This window comes from Salmo salar, chromosome ssa14 (assembly GCF_905237065.1).
Source record: "Salmo salar chromosome ssa14, Ssal_v3.1, whole genome shotgun sequence".
Lineage (NCBI taxonomy): Eukaryota > Metazoa > Chordata > Actinopteri > Salmoniformes > Salmonidae > Salmo > Salmo salar.
The window spans coordinates 17,068,389-17,089,545 of NC_059455.1; the positions used below are offsets into that span (position 1 = coordinate 17,068,389).

The 21,157-nt window shown below is 42.4% G+C and overlaps 6 non-coding genes across 6 annotated transcripts; 4 read left to right on the forward strand and 2 right to left on the reverse strand.

The window, feature by feature from the left end:
• Positions 1-1,430: 1,430 nt before the first annotated feature.
• On the forward strand, positions 1,431-1,502 carry trnap-agg (transfer RNA proline (anticodon AGG)). The gene has a single exon. It is a non-coding gene; the product is annotated as a tRNA-Pro (tRNA).
• Positions 1,503-10,218: 8,716 nt separating this feature from the next.
• Positions 10,219-10,290, reverse strand: trnaw-cca (transfer RNA tryptophan (anticodon CCA)). The gene has a single exon. It is a non-coding gene; the product is annotated as a tRNA-Trp (tRNA).
• Positions 10,291-10,892: 602 nt separating this feature from the next.
• Positions 10,893-10,966, forward strand: trnai-aau (transfer RNA isoleucine (anticodon AAU)). The gene has a single exon. It is a non-coding gene; the product is annotated as a tRNA-Ile (tRNA).
• Positions 10,967-11,916: 950 nt separating this feature from the next.
• Positions 11,917-11,989, reverse strand: trnav-aac (transfer RNA valine (anticodon AAC)). The gene has a single exon. It is a non-coding gene; the product is annotated as a tRNA-Val (tRNA).
• A 2,333-nt stretch (positions 11,990-14,322) lies between these two features.
• trnam-cau (transfer RNA methionine (anticodon CAU)) lies at positions 14,323-14,395 on the forward strand. The gene has a single exon. It is a non-coding gene; the product is annotated as a tRNA-Met (tRNA).
• Positions 14,396-14,846: 451 nt separating this feature from the next.
• Positions 14,847-14,918, forward strand: trnag-ucc (transfer RNA glycine (anticodon UCC)). The gene has a single exon. It is a non-coding gene; the product is annotated as a tRNA-Gly (tRNA).
• The last annotated feature ends 6,239 nt before the right edge of the window (positions 14,919-21,157 follow it).

Below are 21,157 nucleotides of genomic sequence, written 5' to 3' on the forward strand. Positions count from 1 at the left end.
CCCTCTGCCATGTCCTGACCAAAACTAATACAATTACTCCCTCTGCTGGTCAGGACGTGACAAAGGGAAAATGTTGATCCAAGAGCGGCGCGGTCTTTCTTTCAATCCAATCGGTATTCCTACTATCTTGTTGTTTTGATACCATGCTACCATGTTGTTGTCATGTTGTGTTGCTGCCATGCTATGTTGCTGTCTTAGGTCTGTCTTCTGTCGTGCTTTGTTGTCTCTCTTTTCGTGATGTGGGTTTTGTCCTATATTGTTATTTAATTTATTAAGGAGGCCTTTTGCCTTTTGTTAGGCCGCCATTGTAAATAAGAATTTGTTCTTAACTGACTTGCCTAGTTAAATAAAAATAAATAAATAAATAAATAAAAGACACACATAGCGAACGTTCTCTCTGTATGGTGCTTTGGGAAACGCATATTACAGCTTCGGATGTTATAAGAAATGCATATAGTTAAAACAACACTCGTAAGCCTACAAATTCTGCAGTGGAGCAGGTTGAGAGCTTCAAGTTCCTTGGTGTCCACATCACCAACAAACTAACATGGTCCAAGCACACCAAGACAGTCGTGAAGAGTGCACGACAAAACCTATTCCCCCTCAGGAGACTGAAAAGATTTAGCATGGGGTCCTCAGATCCTCAAAAGATTCTACAGCTGCACCATCGAGAGCATCCTGACTGGTTGCATCACTGCCTGGTATGGCAACTGCTCGGTCTCCAACCGCAAGGCACTACAGAGGGTAGTGCGAACGGCCCAGTACATCACTGGGGCCAAGCTGCCATCCAGAACCTCTATACCAGGCGGTGTCAGAGGAAGGCCCTAAAAATTGTCAAAGACTCCAGCCACGCTAGTCATAGAATGTTCTCTCTGCTACCACAGGGCAAGCGGTACCGGAGCGCCAAGTCTAGGTCCAAGAGGCTTGTAAACAGCTTCTTCCCCCAAGCCATAAGACTCCTGAACACCTAATCAAATGGCTACCCAGACTATTTGCATTGCTCCCCCCCACCCCCTCTTTTACACCGCTGCTACTCTCTGTTGTTATCATCTATGCATAGTCACTTTAATAACTCTACCTACATGTACAAATTACCTCAACTAACCGGTTCCCCTCGCACATTGACTCTGTACGGTACCCACCTGTATATAGTCTCGCTATTGTTATTTTACTGCTGCACTTTAATTATTTGTTACTTTTATTTCTTATTCTTATCCGTATTTTTTTTAACTGCATTGTTGGTTAGGGGCTCCTAAGTAAGCATTTCACTGTAAGGTCTACACCTGTTGTATTCGGCGCATGTGACTAATAACATTTTATTTTATTTAATCGCCATCGGGAAACCAGGCCGAGATAATCAAAACTATAGACGTCAGTACGCCATTGTTGTAGCATGAAGAAAACTACATCATTCCGGAAGCGTGTATCTTGGCTCGTTGGTCTAGGGGTATGATTCTCGCTTAGGGTGCGAGAGGTCCCGGGTTCAAATCCCGGACGAGCCCTCCTTTTTCAAAGGATACGTTCGTAAATTCATTCTAGTTTCTACTCCGATTTCAGAGCGCTCTCGTCTGAGTGTGCCAGAGCGCAGGATAATTTATGAACGTACGAACGCTCAACACCAGTTGAATATGGTTGTCAGTAAACGTCGGCAAAAAAAGCGTAATTAAATTGTTGCCAGCAGCACAGTTACAGTCACCAACGCTCTGGATAACATGAAAACAGCCTAACCAGCTCTGCTAGGGCGAGTAAAATGTTCATAGTGAGGAGTTCTCCCATTTGTGATTGGAAGTAGCTAGCAAGCTAGCCAACGTTAGCCAGTTAGCATGGGTGATTGACTGCAGTTGTAAGGGCAGAACGCTCGGATCAACCCTACTCTATGGGGGGTGATAAGGGACATATATAAGCCTAGGCAACCGTACCTCCTGAATGACATGATACCAACGCCATACTAACGTCTGCCTTACATGACCTGATACCAACACCTTCGTCGCGTGTTAAGGAATGTTATAATGTGCATAGTTTAGATTTATATTAATTAAATCGCAACCCGAAATGTTAGAAACTTAAAATTTTTCCCGTGCAAGCAGACATTCCGACATAGCCACCTTGAACTATTACTTAGCCTACGGCTTGTGTATTTCCTGTTATCGCTAATGGCCTACATTTACATTTTAGTCATTTAGCAGACGCTCTTATCCAGAGCAACTTACAGTAGCAAATGCATACATTTCATACTTTTTTTTTCTCCATACTGGTCCCCCGTGGGAATCGAACCCACAACCCTGGCGTTGCAAACACCATGCTCTACCAACTGAGCCACACGGGACCGAAACAAAAAGATGATGTCCAATCTATAGATAATCTGTCTTTCCCTCGACACCTCATGGCATGGTATGTTATCTTATCTCGTTGTATACAGATCTAAATGTTTTTAGCCAATCACAGACTGTGTTGTTACCAGTTCAACATCAGACAACCAATATGAGTTGTGTCCATGACTTTCAGAGGAGTTCATAGTTGCTATTCGGAATCCTTGGAACGTCCCTTCAGTCGAATAGAGCACTTCATAGACTTTTCCAGAGGGTCCGTGCTATTCAGAATCCTTGGGCTGTCCACACCGCTATCAAGTATAAATGTAAGTTGGTTAAATTTAGTGTTAGTTTAGGGTAAGGACGTCCCAAGGAATCCTGATTGCAGTGACCGTTCATAGAGTGAGAGACTGGCACGTTATTTGAGAGCTCAGTGGCGACAAAGACATTTTTGAAATTAAAAAATATATATTACAAGCGGCAGAAGCGATTTGAGTGTCTGCCCCAGATAGTTTCCTTATTCGACACAATGAAAATAATTACCAAGATGTCCTTGATCCAATTGAGGATTAAGTAGGCTATATTTAAGTTGTGATATTATTAGGAAATATTATTAGTATTAATTATAGTATTAATTTATTGAGGCAAGCAGATCAGAGATGCCAAGGTGGTACTCAAGCATATGCCATGTGTATGTGACACACATATGTATGGTCATATTTTCTATGTTTTATTTTGTTTATTTTGCCTCCCAAGTATTTGCATTTAATGTATGTATATAATTACTGCCGCTAGGGGAGCTTTGACGTCAATGAAGTGAGTTAGTGAGATATTTCACATTTCTTCTTCATTATGGAGAATGTCTAGTTCTGAAAACGAACGTTTCTCCGTCTCGTCATTTTACCCTACTAATTCAGGTATGTAATGTGCAAAAATGCAATATGACTCAAAATATTGAGGTAACATGGTTAATTACACAGTCTGGTAATGTTTGAAAGCAGTTTTAACTGAGAGAAAAACTGGTTGGTATTTTCCCCTTTGTAAGTAAGTAATGGAGTTAGGCTAGGTTGCTAACGTTAATGGTTTACATGAAAATAGCGTTTAACAGTTCTCTGGCTTGATGCTAACCAAATTTAGCTTGCCTAAGCGCTATAGTAGTTAGCCCTAGCCTAGTTGGTTTTAGTCAATGTCAGTTTAATGTAATGGTTGCAGTGTAACGGTGTAATAAGTTGTTAAATTCCTGCATAAAATGGGTGTTATGCCACTTCCTGGTGGATTAGTGTGTTTACATTGTCTAATACACTCAGTGGTAAAGGTATGGGATTCTGGTCAGTGATAAAGGTATGGGATTCTGGGTAATTCACAGCAGATCTATGGAGAATTGCTGTGGGTGAGTTGAACATTGAATGGTCCCGTGATAGAAATGTATAAAGTTGACATTACATCATAAAATCCACATTTTACGTCATACATTGGCAATTTATGTCATTAGTAACTAATGTTGTTGGTTTGCAGTCAAATAAGCCACTTATATGTTATTTGCAGAATTTCAGTTAGCCATGTGGGTTTTATGCTAGCTAAAGTTCCCTCTTTGAAGTTGGTAGCTAACTTGAAAATGCATCTTCTTTAGGAGTGCTATTTATATCCTGTCGACTACTCATCATTCATCCATACTGTGTGTGTCCCATGATTGCAGGTAATTTATGACAAATGTATAAAGTATATGTTTTAGTAATTTATGAGCACCAGCTAAAAGCGTATTAGCCTGGTTTTGTTAGCTTAGGAAAATATGTGTTACATTCTAGATATTATATTTCTTCGCCACAAGAGTGTGACGTTGAGTAATTTCTCAGGTTCATTTGATATACACTGCTCAAAAAATAAAGGGAACACTTAAACAACACAATGTAACTCCAAGTCAATCACACTTCTGTGAAATCAAACTGTCCACTTAGGAAGCAACACTGATTGACAATAAATTTCACATGCTGTTGTGCAAATGGAATAGACAACAGGTGGAAATTATAGGCAATTAGCAAGACACCCCCAATAAAGGAGTGGTTCTGCAGGTGGTGACCACATACCACTTCTCAGTTCCTATGCTTCCTGGCTGATGTTTTGGTCACTTTTGAATGCTGGCGGAGCTTTCACTCTAGTGGTAGCATGACACGGAGTCTACAACCCACACAAGTGGCTCAGGTAGTGCAGCTCATCCAGGATATCACATCAATGCGAGCTGTGGCAAGAAGGTTTGCTGTGTCTGTCAGCGTAGTGTCCAGAGCATGGAGGCGCTACCAGGAGACAGGCCAGTACATCAGGAGACGTGGAGGAGGCCGTAGGAGGGCAACAACCCAGCAGCAGGACTGCTACCTCCACCTTTGTGCAAGGAGGAGCAGGAGAAGCACTGCCAGAGCCCTGCAAAATGACCTCCAGCAGGCCACAAATGTGCATGTGTCTGCTCAAACGGTCAGAAACAGACTCCATGAGGGTGGTATGAGGGCCCAACATCCACAGGTGGGGGTTGTGCTTACAGCCCAACACCGTGCAGGACGTTTTGCATTTGCCAGAGAACACCAAGATTGGCAAATTCGCCACTGGCGCCCTGTGCTCTTCACAGATGAAAGCAGGTTCACACTGAGCACATGTGACAGACGTGACAGTCTGGAGACGCCGTGGAGAACGTTCTGCTGCCTGCAACATCCTCCAGCATGACTGGTTTGGCAGTGGGTCAGTCATGGTGTGGGGTGGCATTTCTTTGGGGGGCTGCACAGCCCTCCATGTGCTTGCCAGAGGTAGCCTGACTGCCATTAGGTACCGAGATGAGATCCTCAGACCCCTTGTGAGACCATATGCTGGTGCGGTTGGCCCTGGGTTCCTCCTAATGCAAGACAATGCTAGACCTCATGTGGCTGGAGTGTGTCAGCAGTTCCTGCAAGAGGAAGGCATTGATGCTATGGACTGGCTCGCCCGTTCCCCAGACCTGAATCCAATTGAGCACATCTGGGACATCATGTCTCGCTCCATCCACCAACGCCACAGACTGTCCAGGAGTTGGCGGATGCTTTAGTCCAGGTCTGGGAGGAGATCCCCTAGGAGACCATCCGCCATCTCATCAGGAGCATGCCCATGCGTTGTAGGGAGGTCATACAGGCACGTGGAGGCCACACACACTACTGAGCTTCATTTTGACTTGTTTTAAGGACATTACATCAAAGTTGGATCAGCCTGTAGTGTGGTTTTCCACTTTAATTTTGAGTGTGACTCCAAATCCAGACCTCCATGGGTTGATAAATTGGATTTCCATTGATTATTTTTGTGTGATTTTTGTTGTCAGCACATTCAACTATGTAAAGAAAAAAGTATTTAATAAGATTATTTCTTTCATTCAGATCTAGGATGTGTTGTTTAAGTGTTCCCTTTATTTTTTTGAGCAGTATATTTTGAATACTAAAATGGATGATAGTTTATTCTGATGTTGTGAATATGAGATTACACATGGAAACAATATATTTTTATTACAGTAAATTAGGAATTATTAGAAATTGTTAAATCCACTATACGATCACAATGACTTTGATACACATTTCAATTGTTCATTTGTTAGTATATTATAGAGCAGATCTATGGAGAATTGCTGTGGGAGTGCTATTTATATCCCGTTGACTACTCATCATTCATCCATACTGTGTGTGTCCCATGATTGCAGCTTTGGAAATAAATGAACTATCCATCCATTACTCCTTCCTGTGTTGACTCACTGACTTGAGGGACGGGACCAGGAAGGTCACAGTAGCATTGGTTCGGATAGGCGTCCAGTAATATAGTTTTTTTCCGAAATTGACACTGATAGTACAGTGAGTTTTATATATAATGTGTAGATGTATGGTGACTTCACGTTTGGATGAACGGACCAACGGGACTGCCATGGGCAAGGCTCTTGACGAGTACCAGGAATGGTGGAAGGACAATCTGAAGGTAATTATCTTTTCACACAACACAGCAGTGTTCACTCTATCGCCTGCTATATGGAGGAGAGCCGCAGCAGTTAACTGTCGTAAACAATGCAATTGTATATAACATTGCATATACTGTAGTATAATTTTTTTCGATTGACTTAGTGTTTTTCTTTTGCTGTTTTGTATAACGTACTTTGACGTCACTGATACTCCACCTGATGTGGTGGAAGTTGTGGAACCAGATCAAAACGCCTTCGAGGACCACCTTCAGGCATGCACTGAGGAGGATGTGGAGGTTTTTGACCAGGGAAAAATTATAGTCAGCTGTTAATTTATTTTCTGGCCTTCCAAGAGATATATAAGAGATGTATTTGTAATAATATGAAATAAAATTGCATTTATTTCTATTATCAACCAAGGTGAGACTGAACATGGACAGGGCGCATGAGAAGGAGAGCCACCTGAGAACAATTAAGGGGACCAAGTGCTTCGACAGCTGGGTGAATGACTTGGCTTGGAAGAAGGATGAACAAGGACAAACTTTTTTTGTAATTTCGCCCCGGCAAGGCACTTCCCTGTTCCCTGGGCTACAAATACGTGGATTTCGATTAAGGCAGCCCCAGCACCTCTCTGATTCAGAGGGGTTGGGTTAAATGCGGAAAACACATTTCAGTTGTACAACTGGTAGGTATCCCCCTTTCCTTTTCTTTGTTGGGGTAGTCTAGGTCTCTAGTGGCGCACTCAAAACAACTCGGAAGTCGGCAATTTATGATCTTCCGACTTCAGTGCTTTCATGACAACTTGGAACTCTGAAAAAAACGAGCTCACACTAGGATTTTTGTTTTGAACAGTCATCCAACTCGGAATTTCTGGCATCTTTCTCTGACCTGAATAATGACTGATGTCATGATTTGACCTCGTTTTCCCCCCACTTCTCAGGTTACTGGATTAACAGACACAATCACTGTCACCATGCAATTATTCTTCTATACATTTCTGTGGAGATGGTTAAACGCAGGGTTCGAATTGAGGGTGTATGTGAGGATGTAGGCCTTGTTATAGAGATGTACAAAAAGCATAGGCTACCACTTGTTTGCTTAGCCATAGGAAAAGCAACGGTACAGATTTTATAAAGCGATCTAGGCTATAACAATGATAAACTCCACGACTTTTTACGCAGTCTACTAGTCTATCGAAGGTCTTGAGCAGCCTAAACACCCCAGGAAAATGTGGTTGGTTAATTAAATGCTCTGTAATGTAGAGCTATGCCTAATGCAAAATACCAAAAAGTTAGAATTGGTATGGGTCTATGCATAGACCAAAATCGCTTAACATACAAAAACATTTATTGTTCAGGAGAATCCCATTGAACCAGGCTATTCATTTCAGTGCAGTTGCGTTCTTATACATATTCTTAGACTAAACGGAACCGAAAACACCCCAGCCTGTTTCGATCACAGGTCATGATGAAGCCTGAACATTTAAGCTGTTTGTCATTGATTTAGCCCACAATTGCCTAAAGATTTGATACACATGAAGACCTATATTTAATCTGGAATTTACAAACAAAAGCTTGACTAGGATCCTGACTTTCCCCCACGTCATATTACCAATTAGGCTAAATGTATTCTTATTAATTTGCATAGGCTAACAATTGTGATTAATGTTATTTACCATCTTCTGCTGTTTATGAATAAACAGGCATCAAGGTTACATAATATAATTTCAATGCCCCCCCCCACACACACACATTAATGCTACTTACCTTACAGATCACAAAGTGAACTAATTTCCACTCCATTCATATGCAAATTAATTTGATTCATACACTGGCTTGTCCGGCTGGCATGTTTTCATTTTAAACAGGCATTCCCTTACTGAAATAAATTTTGTCCTCAAGTATGATTTAAACAATCATAGCTCATTAGTGCACCCTTGTGGTTGAATATATATCTATTGTATGTCTTATGATACAATTAATAATGTTGAACTAACAAATACCATCAAGGGATACGTTACAATTGACAATAACGAAAACCTTATGAAACGGCTGTGAAAACCAATCTAGCAATATTTCAGATTTAAATACATAACCATTGATATTTTTTGTACATGTGTCAATTTACTTTCAGATTTTTTGTACACTCACATGGCAATCAGACTGAAATACAGAATTCTGGTGTGTGGATTAGAGAAGACAGGGGTCTTGTGTGGATGGTAGGTTCTGCCTGTCACTTGTTTTTCAACAGGTAGTGGACTCTAAGAGGGAAACTTCAAAGTCCAGGCGCTGCTGCCCTCTTTGTTCTGAGTGTTTGTAGTGCTAGTGTTTTTAGCTAATTATGTGCCCAGTATGATAGTTGTCTTGCTCTTTCTTAGCAGATAATGAAACTTGACAATAACAGTAGCTGATGTAATGAAAAGTTGGAGGGTGGTTGGTAATGGAGGACATCAGGTGGATCCATGTCTGGGTGTCAGAATCCCTAGGTCCTGGAAAACAGGAGCAGGGTTAATGTTAATGGCAGACAGAAAAGAAAGGATACATGTCTAATTTTTGATGTCAGTGGGGTTGGTAAGGGATGGTCCCTGGAAAAGATAGAGAGATGAGTTGTGAGAGAAACTCCAGGGTGGAGTCATGCCCATGGAGTCATACACCTTAACAGTACCTACCAGGAAGTGGCGGTTACTTAACGTGACCCAGTGGTTAGCCTTGAGATTAACTATTTGGAGAAACCCCTGGGCCAGCGTTGGTACTGCTGACAGCATGGCAATACCGCCCCCCACGAGGCAGCAAATGCAAATAGTTATCATCTGAGATTTCTGTATTCACCTTAACGGATATTGACCCCAGCTAGGAGCAAAAGAGCACCAAGCTTTCCCGGGTCTCGCCTTCCCTCATTAAAATGCAAATCAATTTATAAAATTTATGACATGCGTTTTTCTGGATTTTTTGTTGTTATTCTGTCTCTCACTGTTCAAATAAACCTACCATTAAAATTATAGACTGATCATTTCTTTGTCAGTGGGCAAACGTACAAAATCAGCAGGGGATCAAATACTTTTTCCCACAATGTATCTACACAGAAATGGTGGCTGCGATATCAACTAGCCTAATAATTTTTGCATTGAGATGATAAGCCTATTTTAGCTAAATCGACAAATGAAATTGATGAACTAAACAGACACTTAAACTAACACGTAATGCGTAACACATGTAGACATAACATCATAATAAACTTACACACAAACTGACATGTGACATGTCAGTGACAAGATACACGACGTGAACACGTCTACATGTCACGTGACGTGAATGCGTCGGCAGTTTGACGCCTTAGAAACAAACTTGTCTCCACTGACAGTCAATGTTAATTAATGGCGTTATTTTATGGCGCTATGAAGACGTTAGGTGACTTGATGAGTATCAGTAGCTTCACGAGGCTTAATTCTGGCATGAATCACCCCCCATACCACTCCTCGACCAGAGCTTCCAGTGTGTGCTCCGAAACGCTCTGAATTTACGAATGGACAATCTGACAACGCTCCGAGTTTACGAACGCCCAGAGCGCTCTCTGGCACTCCAGATTGAATTTACTAACACACCCAAAGTGTACACTCTTTCAGTTATAATTTTATCCAAAACATTTAACAATATTTCAGATTGAATACGGCCGAAATTTGTCTATTCATATTGTTATAGATCCTTTGTAAACAGAGTACACACCCATTACACACATGTGCAAGCAGAGACAAATATGAGGTTGTTAAATATTTAAATATTGTCCTGGCAATGGCATGTTGTTTGCTTACGTTTGTCTGGGGCTTACATTTTGAATGTTAGATTAAATATTAAAACAGCTTTAATTTGAGTTCATGACATACTCACTGATTCTATAGGTTGGAGCTATGTGGCAACAATTTTAGTTTTTCAATTATAACAGACTTTTAAAAAGATTTGACCCCGACGTGATTTGAACACGCAACCTTCTGATCTGGAGTCAGACGCGCTACCGTTGCGCCACGAGGTCTGAAACAACAGGATGACCTTTCACGTATTTGACTGTGTCCAAACACAATACATGTTTTACCGGTATGTCTAGTTTGTCACAGTTAGCTATCACTAAACAGAGAATGGTGGCAGACTACAAACGAGAAGTGAAAATCGACTGTTTGCACCAGCAATACTCTGTTATAATTTGCTTGGAGCAACTTCAGTTTACACTCACTACATACAGATTGTAGTGTTTAGCGACTAGTGCTTTTTGAGGTCGGTTCGGTTTCGGTTCAATTATTTAAAAAAATGGTCCAATGAAAGTAATTAAAGACAGTTAAGTGCATGTCTGTAACAGGGTGGACATATTATATGGCTGATTCACTGAAAATGTGTTTATAATTAAGTGCTGGAGCTTGGCCAACATGTTTTTCTACAAGTCTAATATTTCGCTTTTTATAGTAAAACAGAAAAGGAATATACATTTTGAAATAAAAATGCAAAATGTTGCGTGGTTCAAATTGTACTGTTTTGTGATATTGACCCATGCCCATTGCATAAAACGATCAAATTAATCATGGCACTCAACTATGTCTGCTGACAAGGTTCTAATCCCTAACTATTTTCAGCTACATATATGGCCGGTTAGCTCAGCTGGTTAGAGCGTCGTGCTAATAACGCGAAGGTCGCGGGTTCGATACCCGTACTGGCCAATGACTTTTCTTTTAGACAGTTTTTTTTCATTGTCATCTAATCAAGGACTAATTTAGACCTGGGACACCGACTGGGTGCAGATTGGCAGTCTGATGGGGAGTTACAGACATCATAAACAACTAAGATTTACACAACTGATGTACAGGAAATGCATTAGTCGCTTCAGTCAGGGTTCGCATCAAATCATGAACGTAAAATGAATAATTTTGAAAAGGTTTAAGGACCTGAAGTGCCTTTGCAGATCTGAGAGGGGCGAGGTGTGGGCTTTGGTCAGCAACTTGCTGAAGGAAGAGAGGCCTGCACAGCAAACTGATAAAGCAATAGAGTCTGAGCCAGCAAAGAAGGTAGCTGCCCTCTTGTTGAGTCTGAGTCTGATGAAGAGGAGGAGTCAATTGAGAAACGTGTGGAGCATTACAAAGCAGAGCCCAGCATCAACACGGAGGACTGTCCACTGTAGTGGTGGTCACAGCATGTAGGTGTACACCCCAGGCTTGCTTGCATTGCACCGGTACCTGGCAACGCCTGCCACATCTTTACCTTGTGAGAGGTTGTTTTCACACTCTGGGCATATCGTACAGAAGAAGAGAAGCTTTATCATCTGGAAATGTCAACAGGCTTGTCTGTCTTTGCAACTGCCTCAGTGAAGAGAAATGGGAGGACGACTGAAGTTTATGGTCACAGGTTTATGTTCTGTGGAATTCATGACATTGTTGTACAGGTTTAAGCTTATTTTATGTTATGTCTGAAGCTTTAATTAACATTGTTTACGTTGATATGGTTGTTTAGCTCTGGGGAAGAGGTGTCCTGGGGGAGCGGAGCGGGACCATTTAATGCGGTCATGCAGACTTGTCCAATTAGTTATTTGGTAGAACAAAAAACGAGCAGGACTCCAGACCAGGATTTGAATATCCTAAGGATTACTTTTTTCCCCCTAGGGTACTGTAAAACATGTTTCCGCCCGGTCTCGAACCGGGGACCTTTCGCGTGTTAGGCGAACGTGATAACCACTACACTACGGAAACTGAAAACAAGAAGTTTGAAATAATTGTAATGAATGGGAGTTGTAAAAACCCTATAACCGATTTATTGGATAGGTAAATAAAGTAATTGATCGAGATTATACCGTTATTAGCCTATAGGACAAGTTATTTAAAGAAATGGTCTAGGATTGCTATTTGCACTCGCATACATTCTTCAATTCCAATTTTTGGGGGGGGGTTGTTTGTAACGTTTTTTTTTTTTTTTTACTTATTCGGTACATTTAAAAATATAGATATATTTCACCTTTATTTAACCAGGTAGACAAGTTGAGAACAAGTTCTCATTTACAATTGCGACCTGGCCAAGATAAAGCAAAGCAGTTCGACACATACAACAACACAGTTACACATGGAGTAAAACAAACATACAGTCAATAATACAGTAGAAAAATAAGTCTATATACAATGTGAGCAAATGAGGTGAGATAAGGGAGGTAATGGCAAAAAAGGCCATGGTGGCAAAGTAAATACAATATTGCAAGTAAAACACTGGAATGGTAGATTTGTAGTGGAAGAAAGTGCAAAGTAGAAATAGAAATAATGGGGTGCAAAGGAGCTAAATAAATAAATAAATACAGTAGGGGAAGTGGTAGTTGTTTAGGTTAAATTATAGATGGGCTATATACAGGTGCAGTGATCTGTGAGCTGCTCTGACAGCTGGTGCTTAAAGCTAGTGAGGGAGATAAGTGTTTCCAGTTTCAGAGATTTTTGTAGTTCGTTCCAGTCATTGGCAGCAGAGAACTGGAAGGAGAGACTGCCAAAGGAGGAATTGGCTTTGGGGGTGACCAGAGAGATATACCTGCTGGAGCGCGTGCTGCTATGGTGACCAGTGAGCTGAGATATAGGGGGACTTTACCTAGCAGGGTCTTGTAAATGACCTGGAGCCAGTGGGTTTGGCGACGAGTATGAAGCGAAGGCCAGCCAACGAGAGCGTACAGGTCGCAGTGGTGGGTAGTATATTGTTGTCCTGGCCGTGTGGTGCCAGGACAACAACCTCTCCCTCAACGTGATCAAGACAAATGGAGATGATTGTGGACTACAGGAAAAGGAGGACCGAGTATGCCCCCATTCTTGTCGACGGAGCTGTAGTGGAGCAGGTTGAGAGCTTCAAGTTCCTTGGTGTCCACATCACCAACAAACTAACATGGTCCAAGCACACCAAGACCGTTGTAAAGAGGGCACGACAAATCCTATTCCGCCTCAGGAGACTGAAAGGATTTGGCATGGGTCCTCAGATCCTCAAAAGGTTCTACAGCTGCACCATTGAGAGCATCCTGACTGGTTGCATCACTGCCTGGTATGGCAACTGTTTGGCCTCCGACCGCAAGGCACTACAGAGGGTAGTGCTTACGGCCCAGTAGATCACTGGCCAAGCTTCCTGCCATCCAGGACCTCTATACCAGGCGGTGTCAGAGGAAGGCCCTAAAAATTGTCAAAGACTCCAGCCACCCTAGTCATAGACTGTTCTCTCTGCTACCGCAAGGCAAGCGGTACCGGAGCGCCAAGAGACTTCTAAACATCTTCTACCCCCAACCCATAAGACTCCTGAAGATCTAATCATAGTCTTGCTATTGTTATTTTACTGCTGCTCTTGAATTACTTGTTCCTTTTCTTTCTTATTCTTATTCGTTTTTTAAAACTGCATTGTTGTTTAGGGGCTTGTAAGTAAGCATTTCACTGTAAGGTCTACAGCTGTTTTATTTGGCGCATGTGACTAATAGAATTTGATTTGATTTGAACATGTGATGTCCACTATCGGGCTGAGTCGAAAAGAGGGGTGGTGGCTCACATTTCAGGTGCATGTTACATTTGGAGAGTGTATGTGACCAGGCAAATGTGGCTCAGCTGTTTTTCGCCGTGTTCACGCAAATGACGAGGATTTGGGCTTGTTCTCGAGAAAGCAGTATATCCTTCGCGTTGGAATATTTGTCCAATTCGAAGTGAGTAATCTCTGTTCTGATGTCCAGAAGCTCTTTTCAGTCATAAAAGACGGTTAGCAGCAACATTATGTACAAAATATGTTACAACCAACACGAAAAAACTAACAAAATAGTACAGTTGGTCAGGAGCCGGAAAAACAGCAGCTATCCCCTCCGGCGCCATGGGTTACACATGGTGTACACCGTCCAACGAAATGCCTACTTACTAATTATTACAGGGACAGGGCTAGGGGTTGATGTATTCTTTACTCTCAGTTATGATAATTGCTTTGATGTCCAATTAACGGTCTATATTCATATGATAATAAATTGACCAATAGTGAATTGACAAATCAGAAACATTCTTGCATGATGTAATTATCACATACAACAGAAGCCTCCTTAGCGCAGTAGGTAGCGCGTCAGTCTCATAATCTGAAGGTCGTGAGTTCGATCCTCACAGGGGGCACTGATTTTACCAACAGTCTCTTTAGCCCACGTGAGAGTAAAATGTAGGCGAGATAATATAGTGTTTGTACTGTGCCGAAATTCTATTCAAATTTATATCAAATTCAAACACTTCAATTGGCTAATGGTACGTTGTAGAGGTGCTATAATGCAAAGTGTTTGTTACAATGCAAGGATTATTTATCCTAACATTAAAATTAAATGAATCTGGTAATGTAAGACGTAGGCTTTCTTTCACTTTCAAAAGCGGACAGTTACAGCTAGATATGCAGTCAAGCGTTGGTGGTATAGTGTTGTGTGTAGCTGTCTTCTGAGCTGTAGACTCGGGTTCGATTCTCGGCCAAAGAAATTAAATATTTGGTTTGAATCACCCTTTGAAATTAATATCTTCATGTAACTTGTATATTTTTACACTTTCAAAAACTGAACACTCCGCGTTAAATTTCAGCCAAGCGTTGGTGGTATAGTGGTGAGCATAGCTGCCTTCCAAGCAGTTGACCCGGGTTCGATTCCCGGCCAACGCAGTTGCTTTTTGTGTTAGAATAAAACGTTGAAGTTTGATTCTAGTTATGTGGTTTTTCTCTCTTTTACTTTGTTCTGTTGTTCTATTGCTTTCTTTTTATCCATCCAGCCCTGAGTTATGTTTCATTGACATGGCATGCGGTGTATTCAAAGGGCGGGGATGGGGTGGCCTGAAAGTACTCTGCCATGCGTTCTCACAATGATTCAGGCTGCAGCATGTTTTTCTTTCAGTAAACAGTCTTTACTTTAGCCTTTATTTTGATTTGGACTAATAACAGTGTACCACTAACAAACATATATTCAAGATACATTTTTCTTACATAAAATGTTGATAGTCAAAAGCCCCTTGCAGGTATAGGATGTGTCTCCTTGCCCCTGACAACGGTGAGTCGAGGAAATTTCTGGTTGCGACAACCAATCATATCGCCGTCTGCAACCAAGAGCCCGCCTTCCCGACTACTCTGCCTGGCCTGACCCTGAGCCCGCCCGCCTGCTGTACCTTTGCCCTACCTCTGGATTACTGACCTATGCCTGATTTGACCCTGCCTGCCTTCACCTGTTACCTGCCCCTGTTGCTATAATAAACATTGTTACTTCGACAGTCTGCATCGGGGTCTTAACCTGATTCCTAATAGATATTGATGATATCTGCATTTTCTGCTAAAAAGAAAGTGAAAATCTGACTCACTTATTCTATGAATGTAAATCTGTGATAGAAAAACCTTGAGGAATACTTATTTAGCATTATGAACACTACCCATGTTTTTGATATGAAGATATATGTTACTATTGCAATGATAACAAGACCATTGAAATAATTGGGATTTTTTACAATTATTTTTGCCAAATACTTTATACACAAACAAAATTACAGAATTCTATACCAACATTAAAAATATTTTTAAAGACATTATCCATAGTGAATAACAATAAGAATAACATCCTTCTGAACCATATTTTTTCTGAGTGAATACAATTGCACTAGAATTGTCTCTTTAAAAAAAAAAAAGTTTAATATATACTTTGTTATTTATATGTATTTAGTATTTTCTTGTTTATACCTGTTTTGTTTTGTTAGAAATGTTTGATGTAGGGATGTAAATTGATTATTTTGTATGATGAATAAAAAAAAAAAAATCGAAATAAAATATCAGAGTACAATTATTGTAGGCATGAGCGGTCTTTCAATCATGAAGTCGCGAGATGCCTTTTTGAGATCAAAGGGAGCCGCGTTTGCACATTTCTTGATAATTTCTGCTGAATTATTTTCCAAATTCTATCATATTTTTGTTCATCAATGAAAATCCTGGAAAGTTCATGGTGTGTGCATCACCTGCGTGTGCGCCAGTGGGCTGTTGCCAGAGGAGATAGAGACGTTTGGGCAGCAGGTCAAATAATGATATACAACAGACTACTGTAACTAGATAGCCAATTCAAATCATATTGTGTAGTTTGGCTGGGTTATTTCGCTAGTTAACTATTAAAATGTATTCATGTCGTGTCCGATGTCCTAAAATAACTTAACCGCAAAAGGCTAACACAGTTGATATATGGGTCGCAATTGATGAAACCAACGCTGCATACCCTGTTGTAAAACCGTCTCTCAAGCGCTCAAAATTTGCTAGGATTCTCTTCAATACTGGCCATGTAAATCTGACAAAGTAAAAAATATATATTATTAGAATAGCCTAATTGAGAAGTAACGCCTATGCTGTCATCATCTCCACTGAACATTTTAACCTTACAAATAGACAAACATCTTAGTTGTCACGGCTGTCGAAAGGAGTAGAGGACCAAAGTGCAGCTGTGTAGTTCCATATTTTATTTAATCTGTGAAACTTTGCAATACATAAATAAACTGAATCGACAAAACAACAAACTGACGCAGAGGAGAAACAAACACTAATCAAAAATAATCACCCACAAACCCAGGAAGAAAAACCCCTACTTAAGGATGATCTCCAATTAGAGACGAGGACCAGCTGCCTCCAATTGGAGATCATCCCAAACAAACCAACATAGAAATACAAAAACTAGAACTTAAGAACATAGAAATCATAGAAAAACACAAAACACCCCCTGTCACGCCCTGACCTACTCTACCATAGAAAGTAACATCTTACTATGGTCAGGATGTGACAGTACCCCCCCCCCCCAAAGGTGCGGACTCCGACCGCACCTAAACACAACAACCCCCCCCCAAAAAACAAACAAAAGGAAGGGTAGGGTGGGTAACGCCTGTCTATGGCGGCTCTAGTGCAGTCCACATAACCTTATCCTCCAGCGGATCCTCCAGCAGAGGAGGCGGCTCTGGGGTGTAACCCCCGCTCCACCCGCTGATCCCTCTGCTTCAGTACCACCGGACCGTGGATCGTCGGAGGAGGAACTGGACTGTAGATCATTGCCGGAGGCTCCGTACTGCAGGCCGCCACCGGAGGCTCCGGGCTGCAGGCCGCTCCGGGCTGGAGACCGTCGCTACAGGCTCCGCGCCATGGATCATCACTGCAGGCTCTGCGCCATGGATCGTCGGAGGAGGAACTGGACTGTAGATCATTGCCGGAGGCTCCGTACTGCAGGCCGCCACCGGAGGCTCCGGGCTGCAGGCCGCTCCGGGCTGGAGACCGTCGCTACAGGCTCCGCGCCATGGATCATCACTGCAGGCTCTGCGCCATGGATCGTCGTCGGAGGAACTGGACTGTAGATCATTGCCGGAGGCTCCGTACTGCAGGCCGCCACCGGAGGCTCCGGGCTGCAGGCCGCTCCGGGCTGGAGACCGTCGCTACAGGCTCCGCGCCATGGATCATCACTGCAGGCTCCGCGCCATGGATCATCCCTACAGGCTTCTTGCCATGGATCATCCCTACAGGCTCCGGGCCATGGATCATCCCTACAGGCTCCGGGCCATGGATCATCCCTACAGGCTCCGGGCCATGGATCATCCCTACAGGCTCCGGGCCATGGATCATCCCTACAGGCTCCGGGCCATGGATCATCACTGGAGGCTTCGTACGTGGAGCCGGAACAGGTCTCACCGGACTGGGGGACGTCGCCGGAGGCTCCGGACTGGGGGACGTCGCCGGAAGCTCCGCACTGGGGGACGTCGCCGGAAGCTCCGGACTGGGGGACGTCGCCGGAAGCTCCGGACTGGGGACGTCGCCGGAAGCTCCGGACTGGGAAGACACACTGGAGGCCTGATGTGTGAAGCTGGCACAGGTGGCGCCAGACTGGTAACACGCACCTCAGGGCAAGGAGCAGGAACAGGACACACCAGACTGGGCAGGCACACTAGAGACCTGATGCGTGGGGCTGACACAGGTGGCGTCAGACTGGTGACACGCACCTCACGGTAAGCACGAGGAGTTGGCTCAGGTCTCCAACCTGACTCTGCCAATCTCCCCGTGTGGGGGGCTGCCGCTCGTGCTTCCCTTGTTGCTGCGCTCTCGCTGCCTCCACCTGTTCCCATGGGAGGCGCCTTTCTCCTGCACCTAAATCCTCTAAAGCCCTGGATATACTCCCCCTTATCTCCTCAATAGTCCACTGGTCCATCTCACGCTGCTTGGTCCTTTGGTGGTGGGTGATTCTGTCACGGCTGTCGAAAGGAGTAGAGGACCAAAGTGCAGCGTGTGTGTAGTTCCACATTTTAGTTAATCTGTGAAACTTTGCAATACATAAATAACTGAATCGACAAAAGAACAAACCGTGATGCAGAGAAACAAACACTACTCAAAAATAAATCACCCACAACACCCAGGAAGAAAAACCCCTACTTAAGTATGATCTCCAATTAGAGACAACCAGGACCAGCTGCCTCCAATTGGAGATCATCCCAAACAAACCAACATAGAAATACAAAAACTAGAACCTAAGAACATAGAAATTGAAAACATAGAAAAACACAAAACACCCCGTCACGCCCTGACCTACTCTACCATAGAAAATAACATCTTACTATGGTCAGGACGTGACATTAGTTCACTACCTCGCGCACCCTAGCCATTTGACCCCTGGTTCATTGAGTGAGGGAATAATTTTTTATAAAGCCATAAAACGTATTTGTTTGTTATTGTAGTGTTGCAGGGTGGCCAACCCTCCTGGAGAGTCCTTGAGAGCTATTGGATGTGCAGGCTTTTGCTCCAACCCTGCTTGAACACACCTTATTGTAAAAAAGAAAAATCAGCTGCTCAGCAGGACCTTGATAAGTGTGTTTGAGCAGGGTTGGATGAAAAGCCTGCACACCCAGTAGCTCTGCAGATGGAGGGTTGACGGACCACACGTGTTTTAATCAGAAGACTACCAGTAAAGTATTTTACTTTGTGGGGGGTTAAGTGCCCACAACGGCAGGAGATATATAATACATGGTATCAGAGACCAGCAGCCCTCCATTGGGGGGGGGGGTGACTTGAGCTTTCGGACATGTAAAGAATCAGTCCTACTATCCCGAATGACAAGTGGCGAAAAACGTTAATGTAGAGCCCTGGTCTAATGGGATAGTCCACTAAATTGCAAAAATGCCTTCCTTACATTCAAAGCAATGAGAAAGGAGAGACTGCAATGCACCCTTTGCCTTTTGGGTTTGTTTACGCAACCACTGACTACCACAACCACTAATTTAAGCATTTTATAACCTGGAAACAATAGAATGTAGCAAATAATACATTTTGTAATTTGTGTGAATTATCTGAATTCATAGGCTGCAAGTGTATTGGGCTCCCGAGTAAGACAATGCATCCCAGTGCAAGAGGGGTCACTGCAGTACCTGGTTCGTATCCAGGCTGCATCACATCCGGCCGTGATTGGGAGTCCCATGGGGCGGTGCACAATTGGCCCAGGGTAGCCCGTCATTGTAAATAAGAATTTGTTCTTAACTGACTTTCCTAGTTAAATGAAATAAATTGTGTGCTTCGCAATTTCACCAGCAGAGGGCAGTAAAAGTACACAAAACAGTCCTGTATTTGCTCCAGCATGGTAGTCAGAAAGTTCGTGTTCGGGTAAGTTTTTCACTGTCACCATTCACCAAAATATTATTCTGTCATCTGGAATTTGATTCCTAAGACCATATAGGCCTATTTGCATAATAAATAATTGTTTAAAATGTTTTATGAAAGTTGTTTTATAAAGAGCCTGATATGTCAGATTGTCAAACTCAAGTGACACATTGAAACCATTAAAGATGTATATTTTGAATTGATCAACCATGCACTTTATTGGGTTAATATAAGATGTCATTATCTATACTGTTTTATAAACTGGGTGGTTCGAGACCTGAATGCTGATCGGCTGAAAGCCATGGTGTATCAGACCATATACTACCGGTATGCCCCAAAATTACTTCTTACTGCTCTAATTACGTTGGTAACCAGTTTATAATAGCATTAAGGGACCTCAGGGGTTTGTGGTATATGGCCAATATACCATGGCTAACGGCTGTATCCAGGCACCGTGTCGTGCATAAAAAAAGCCCTTAGCCATGGTATATTGGCCATACACCAAATATAAATATCCTACCCACTGGGCATAGACGTCAAATGAACGTTTATTCCACGTTGGTTTAACCTAATTTTATTGAAATGATGTGGAAACAATGTTGATTCAACTGGTGTGTGCCCATTCGGTATTATGTACACAGGCTATTGAGCATACTAGGGCTACCTACCTCTTCTACTTGTAATATATTTATTTTTTATTTGACTCTGATTATTGATTATTGTACTGCAATGTTGAGGGAGCTAGTGCACAAGCATTTCGATGAACCTTTTATACCGGCCGTAAACGGTGTACGTGACGAATAACATTTGATTTGATTTTGGTCTCCTTAGTTGTTGTGTTGTGGGTGTGACAGATGTAAAGTGTAGGCTATGGATTTCCCAGAGGTCTAATACATGAATAAAATGTCAGCCTGACCTAAAAGGAATCACCAGTGACCCACCAATGAGTCTAGACTCTCGAGAATCTAGTCTAGACCATATGGGAACACGATATAGTTCTATGTTAATGCACAATCTATCATGAAGCCATATGTTACGTTTAGTATTACATTGTTATTGATTACTGCATTGTTGCAGTTAGAGCTTGCAAGATAGCCATTTCACTGTGTGCATGTGACATTAAAAACGTGACACTTGAAATATAGCCTACAGAAAATCTTTGATTAAATGAAATAGCCCAACCTGAAAATGAGGTATTATTTATTCATATCTGACACCAGTTAACTGATCATAGAGGGTGGGGGGGAGAGTGAACG